The sequence below is a fragment of the Tenrec ecaudatus genome, chromosome 1, assembly GCF_050624435.1.
Source record: "Tenrec ecaudatus isolate mTenEca1 chromosome 1, mTenEca1.hap1, whole genome shotgun sequence".
NCBI classification, from domain to species: domain Eukaryota; kingdom Metazoa; phylum Chordata; class Mammalia; order Afrosoricida; family Tenrecidae; genus Tenrec; species Tenrec ecaudatus.
Genome location: NC_134530.1, coordinates 210,680,684 through 210,687,654, shown reverse-complemented (window position 1 = coordinate 210,687,654; position 6,971 = coordinate 210,680,684).

The window sequence follows — 6,971 nt, the reverse complement described above, 5'->3', positions numbered from 1 at the left end:
ATTCCTCTGGACTGTGTTATTTCAGACAGAGTAAATTATATGCTTTTTCTAATTCAAAATGACCAATGTAACTCCATTTCGGCTCATTAATCAATATCAATATTTATTCATTCCATGTAATTTTTCACAGCTTCCACTTTTCCTAAATTCACACTTAGCCCTCCAAGATCCAATCAGCAGGATTTTGGAACTGTTTCTCTTTACTTTGAGTTGAGCTCACTTAGCAAATGAGTCTTCCATAACCATTGAGGTCGACTCTACTCTGTGAAATCAGTTCTCCTCAGTCACAGTTCTAGTCCCCTTCATTCAGAGGGGATAATTCATTGGAACTATCTCTGACAATGCTTCCATTTAGTAGGCTTTCAATCTCTGACACTGCTGGGAAGCTATGCATAAGGTTATCAGTGACTTCTTCCTCTGAAGTTGGGAGCTGAGTCCTTTGTTGTCTGTCCTTATTCTGGAAGTTCCACTGGAAGTTCAATTTGGGTGACCAATGTGGGTGTTCCCTTTAAAAACCAGTGGCATAGCTTCTAGCATGAGAGTAACACACTTGGAAGAGAAAGGCAATGGGCATCTTCGAGGAGATAGCAATATAAAGATGAATCAGAGAGAAAGCTAAAAGATGGCCTTGATGATTGGAAAAATGCACCATAAGTCAAGCAATGTCATCAGCTACCAGAAACTGGACCAGATAGAGAACCAATTATCCTGTCACCACAAACTGACAGAGAAGTGGTGGCTCATGGAAGCAGCAGTCAAGAAATCAAAGAATGTATTTTATTGGGCAAATTTGCTGTACAAGACCTCTTCTTTAAAATGCTGAAAAACAAAAATATCGAAGCCATGGTATTTGCAATAACTTCATATGCATGTGAAAGTGCGACAATGAATTAGGAAAACTGAAGGAGGACTGATCCATTTAAATTATGGTGTTGGCAAAGGATATTAGAAGCAAAAGCACGGCCAGAAGAACAAATCAATCTGTCTTGGAAGAAACACAGCCAGAAAGATCCTTGGAAGTGAGGCTAGTGAGATAAAGTGGATGGTCAGTGGAAAGAGGAAGACCTTCAATGCAATGTATTGACACGGTGGTCACAAGACTGAGCTCAGTCATGGTAATGCTTGTTAGGATGCCGCCAGACAGAGCAGGGTTTATGAGCCAGAACAGATGCAACAACACCTACAATACATGTACATATTGTATAAGTTTATCTTTGACAGATATATTGGAAGTATGGTTTATTTGTCAAGTAACTGTGTTTTGTAGTTACTTTTAAATATTTTTATTTTTATACTTCTGATATACTATGATATGGAGCATTGACTTTATTTGCCAAAATATCCGTTGGCGCAGCTTTAAATAATCATGGCAACTTTCATTTTTATTTAAATGAATATTTTTTTCTCTTTTTAAGATATTAATTTTCTTAGCTTAATTTTTGTTTATACATTTTTGTAAAACTTTTTGAATATGATTTTACTTTTTAAAATAATTCACTGTGTTAATTAGATGATTTCTAATATTGGACTTATTTCTTAATACTTTCTACACATATTTTATTTCAACAGCTTCTCAAATTTGGAATGGAAGTAAAATTCTTGCATGAAGCTAATACTTCTCCTACAAGAGTGGATGGACCCAAAATTAATGAGGTCTGAAAATTATGCCCAAATTTCAATAAAGATATACAAACATTTTCCTATATGCACAAAGTATAAGAACATTCTATGTGCTAGCTCCTTGCAGTGAGTTGCCCTGAAATTTATGCTTCAGAAGTTTTTTGTTTTTTTTTTAATGTTGACATATTTTTATTTTATTTTTGTTGTTGTTTTGTTTTGTTTTAAACGTTTTATTAGGGGCTCATACAACTCTTATCACAGTCCATACATATACATACATCAATTGTATAAAGCACATCTGTACATTTTTTGCCCTAATCATTTTCTTTTCTTTCTTTCTTTTTTTTTCCTTTTCTTTTTTTACATTTTATTTGGGACTCATACAACTCTTATCACAGTCCATACATATACATACATCAATTGTATAAAGCACATCCATACATTCCCCTCCCCAATCATTCTCAAAGCATTTGCTTCAGAAGTTTTATAACAAATCTGCCTCTGATTTCATCCCTGTTTCAGAGACACATTCTATAATACTCTTTCAATGGAGAAAATTCCCAATACCTTCTTTATCTATATTTCTTGTTCTTTATGCACACGTAAGAAGAAGTATGTGGTTTCTACTTATTATTAAATATTCTCTCATATCTTAATGTAGGCCACAAAACAGTCCACCAAAGTTATCCTGATCTTAATCACTGGAAACAGCAAAAGTTACCATATATGCTGCATTTTAATTTAAAAGTGTTTGCAGATTTGATTAGCATGAGGATCTTAATGGAAAGTGTTTTACATCACATGATGCATTTTAAAAAGAAGCACGTGTATTCTTACAAGAGAGGCAGACAGTGGAAAGTTGTCGAGAAGACAACACTATGAAGATGATTTTGAGTTAGAGAAGATGGCCTTGATGATTGGGAAGCTGTAACTGTAAGCCAAGCATAATCCTCAGCTACCAGAAGCTGGACCATATAAGGAACTGTTTATCTTTTAAAGCATGTAGATGTACAGAATCTCTGCTGGTCCCTGATTTTTTGAAATATCAGATTTCTGACCTTCAATGATTTAAGAATTATTGTTTATGGAAAGTTGAATTCAATGATAATGGACATTTTTCATGACATTTTTGACTCCATAAGTATTTCACGTTTTACTTACTTAGTACTACAGTCAAGGTAACATATTTCAAATGAATAGTTGGCAAAAAAGGAAACAGTTATTAAGATACAAAAGACCATTTTCCAATCTAATATATACTCTTCTATAATTACTTGATTCTGGCCAGAAACTGTAAATGTTTTATTTATTGTCATTACCATGAAGTCATTTTATTTCTTCTTATGGTTTCACTAGTGTTTCTAATATAACTTTGATCCATTCATTTGTAAATAAACGCCACTACCTTTAAAAAATGTGATCTCTTTCTCCACACAGTCTCACACATATACACATATATACACTGATCCAAACTTATTGCTACAAAATCATGTCGTGGCTGCTATGATTGTTGTTAGGTGCTATTTGCTTTGTTCTACTGACAGTGAGCCTGTGCACAACAGGAGGATACAGCACTCAGTCCTCTGCTACCCTCACAATTGTTCCTGTGTTTGAGTCCATTGTTTCAGCTAGTGTATCAATATTTTATTCCTAATTTTTAAAAATAATTAAATCATTTTATCAGGGGCTTGAACAGCTCTTATCACAATCAACGCATAAATCCATTGTGCCGAGCACTTTTGTACATTTGGTTCCCTTATCTTGTCAGTGGCTTTGTTCTTTTTGTTACCTAGTTAGTTTACCAAGCATGATGTCTCTCAGGGTATGCGCTCTCCTAATATCATGTCCAAGGAATGTAAAAGTAGTCTCGCCATCCTTCCTTCCATGGCGCAGTCTGGGTACAGCTATCAAGACAGATTTGTTTGCTCTTTCAGCAGTCCATGGCACGTTCATTGTCCTTTGTCAGCACCAAAATTCAAATACAGCAATTCTTTGTCAGTCTGCCTTATTCAGTGGCCAGCTATCAATTGCTTAGGAGGCAATTGAAAGTTCTGTGGCTGAGTCAAGTGCATCTTTTTCTTTAATTTTTCAATGTGTTAAGGAGGTCTGACGTAGTAGATTTACTTAAGGCAATGCTTCATCTGATCTCTTGACTGATGCTTCCATGAGCATTGACTGTGTAAGATGAATCTTTGACAACTTCAGTCTTTTCTCCATTTATTAAAATGTTCCCTATTGGTTCAGTTGCGAGCATTTTGGTCTTCTTTACCTTGAATTGTTATTAATACTAAAGCTTGCAAATCTTGATCTTCATCAGCACGTTCTCCCAGCCCTCTTTACATTCAGGAAGCAAGATGGTCTCATCTGCACATCACAGGTTGTGAATGAGCCTCCCTCCAATCCTGATGGTGCACTTTCCTTAAAAAAAAATTAAGCTTCTCTGATTTTGGCTTAGCATATAGGTTGAATAAATATGGTGAGAGGATAAAACCCTGATCTATACTTTCTTGATCTTAAACCCTGTACCATTCTCTTGTTCTGTTTGCACAACTGTTCCTTGATCCATTTAACAGGCTCTGCAGCAGCACAATGAAGTATTCTGGAAACCCCATTCTTCTTAAGGCTATCCGTAGCTTGTTTTGAGTTGGCGTTGTTTTGATGGCACTGAGCCTGAGTCTTTGAGTTTCCAGCATCAGAGCAACATGCAAGTCAGTAGAGTACTGGCAAATAGATGGTGGGCTTCATACATAGGTACCATAAAATACTCTTCTCCTGCATCTCCTATACTCATTCTCTCTGGCTATGGCCCCTGAAACAGTCCACAGGACAGTAGAGAAGCCCATATTGATTACAGGTATAAATTGACTTTCCGAATCTAAGCAGGGACGAGCAGAACGACAAGGGCAAGCAGCAGAACAATCTCGTGTAGGAGTCCAGCACGGAAGTAGGGGCTAGTTGCCTACTTACACAGAGAGCTCCAAGACAGCAATGTGGTCACACGCCAAATGCAGTTTATCAAAAAGAAAACATTCTTACAATTAAAAAGAGAAAACTGAAGAAATAAAATGTATGAAACATATTTTATAAAAATACAATTTTAAATGTGAAATCTCACTTGTTAATCTGAATGTTAAACAATATAGAAGACAGAGGCAGAGGTCACAAGCCATCTAGCTGCAAATATTCATTCTTGTATTAAAGAGAGTATGTCTGAATAAAAGAATGAGTTACTAAAAATACCATATATACCCATGTAAAGGCGAGTTTTTCAGCACATTTTTAATGCAGTTTTTGTGGTAAAATTATTTGTCTTGGCTGACATTCAGGTTGACTTATATTCAAATGAGATGCATTAAATATCTAAGATTTTTAAAAAGTGTAATAAGTTGTATTTGTAATTAAGTAACAATTTAAGAATGAAGATGATTATAATTTTAGGATATATATATAATTAATATAATGCAAAAATATGATACAATTCTGGCCAAGTGAAGAAATGAAAAAGGGAAGATCTATTTTCAATTTCATGATCAGAATATTCTCTTTAACTATTGATATTTAGTGAAATAGATTCACATCTCTGTTTATATTAGTAAATGAAGAAAGGTACTTTAATTCTAATTTTCGTTTTTTTCTTACAGACAAAAATTAAAATAATCTATTTAATGATCTTTTGAAAAGGGCATGTCATTATAATAAGCCTGTTTAAAGTGAAAATAATTATAAATTTCTAAGAATACATATGTTGGGACTGTAAAATAGAGGACTAACATGAAATATCAATGATGGAAGAAATCATATTTAGTAGTCAAATTTTAGAATTATCTATCATAATTAAAAAATAAAACACAAGAATAATAGTAAAAGCAATGCAAGGGTAGATTATCAATTAAGAAAGGTAAACTTAGATTTATTTTTGCTTACTAATCTGTAGTGAACTATTTCAAATCAGATTAGTAAATTAATGTAAGCAAGTCTTTGCCTGCTTTGGATAGTCAAGGATCACTGCGAGGAACAGATATTTTGAATAGTCTCTTTGATTTTGCAGCCATACCTGAAAGCAGAGTCTGGTGTAGTGAAAAATATTTTTAGCATAGTAGTAAGCTTTGTAACTAAGCCTACATAAAAACATGCCTATCTTACTCATCAGATAATTCAACCCTGAACAAAATCCTCAAAGAAAGTATTAGTAACTTTTAGAAAATGTTCAGATTCTGGGTAGTTAATATAAAAGAAGACATGCAAGAATAGCTTCATTATAAATAATATAATTAAATACTGTATTTTCTTCTTTTGTGAGGGAGGTGAACTAAATAAATAAATCTACAGAGATCACTTCTGAATTGTTTAAATACTCATGACAGTCTACTGTACCGTTTAACTGACATATTCTTTTTTTCTTCACCATGAATTCACTAAAAAGACATTTTTTAAAAGTTTATTTCCAGTGTCTACGTTCAAAATGCTTTTCAGGGGAAATCTGTGCTATAGCAAAATGTTCTACCTTTATCCTGTGTGGTTTGGTAGCGTTACTGTCCGAGAAACCCACAGGGAGTGACTATGAGTCAGCATTGACGCAATGCTAGTGAGTTTGAATGTGGAGCTACTTTTGGCTGTTGAGAATTTGGAATGTGGATCCTTTTATTGAGAATCAGAACATTCAATTTTTAAAATCTAATTTAATTTTAATTTAAAAAGCCATATTTGACTATTGGTTATAATATAACAATAGAAATTTGTATAGTGAATTTTAAGGAAAAGTAAGCAGATATTGTCCAACACACTGACTAAGAACTTAGATTTTCTGTGAGTTAACTTTGATAAAAATTAGTTTTTATGTATAATCTTGAGTAGAAATAAAAGTAATGGTTTCTGAACCTTTTGAAAATATTGGTATCATTTTTTCCAAATTTCATCATTAAAAAAAAGTCAACATCTCAAGCAAGATCAATGCATTTAAAAAAATCTATAAGAAAAAGTTGACAACACTTATCAGGGAAGGTAAAGGAATAGCATAAGTATATATTTAATGGCAATTCCAGAAAATAGAAGCTACTAATAGCTTTTATTATTTTTTTAGATCTTTGAAAAGCCTTTCTCTGGCTGTAGGGTCCTTTGTGAACACTATATTTTATCTTTAGACATATTCTATTTAGACAGGAGATTAAGGAACAGAAACAGCCTGCATTTTTCTAAAGCAATACAACTATGCTTCAATGATAAACTAAAATTACTACCATAAAAGTATCTTTTGCTCAAAAATGAACATCCACATGGGATTGCATGTTCATCATTTGAACAGATGTGAGCTCTTTCACAGGATGTCAGGATGTGACCTAGCATATCAAGGA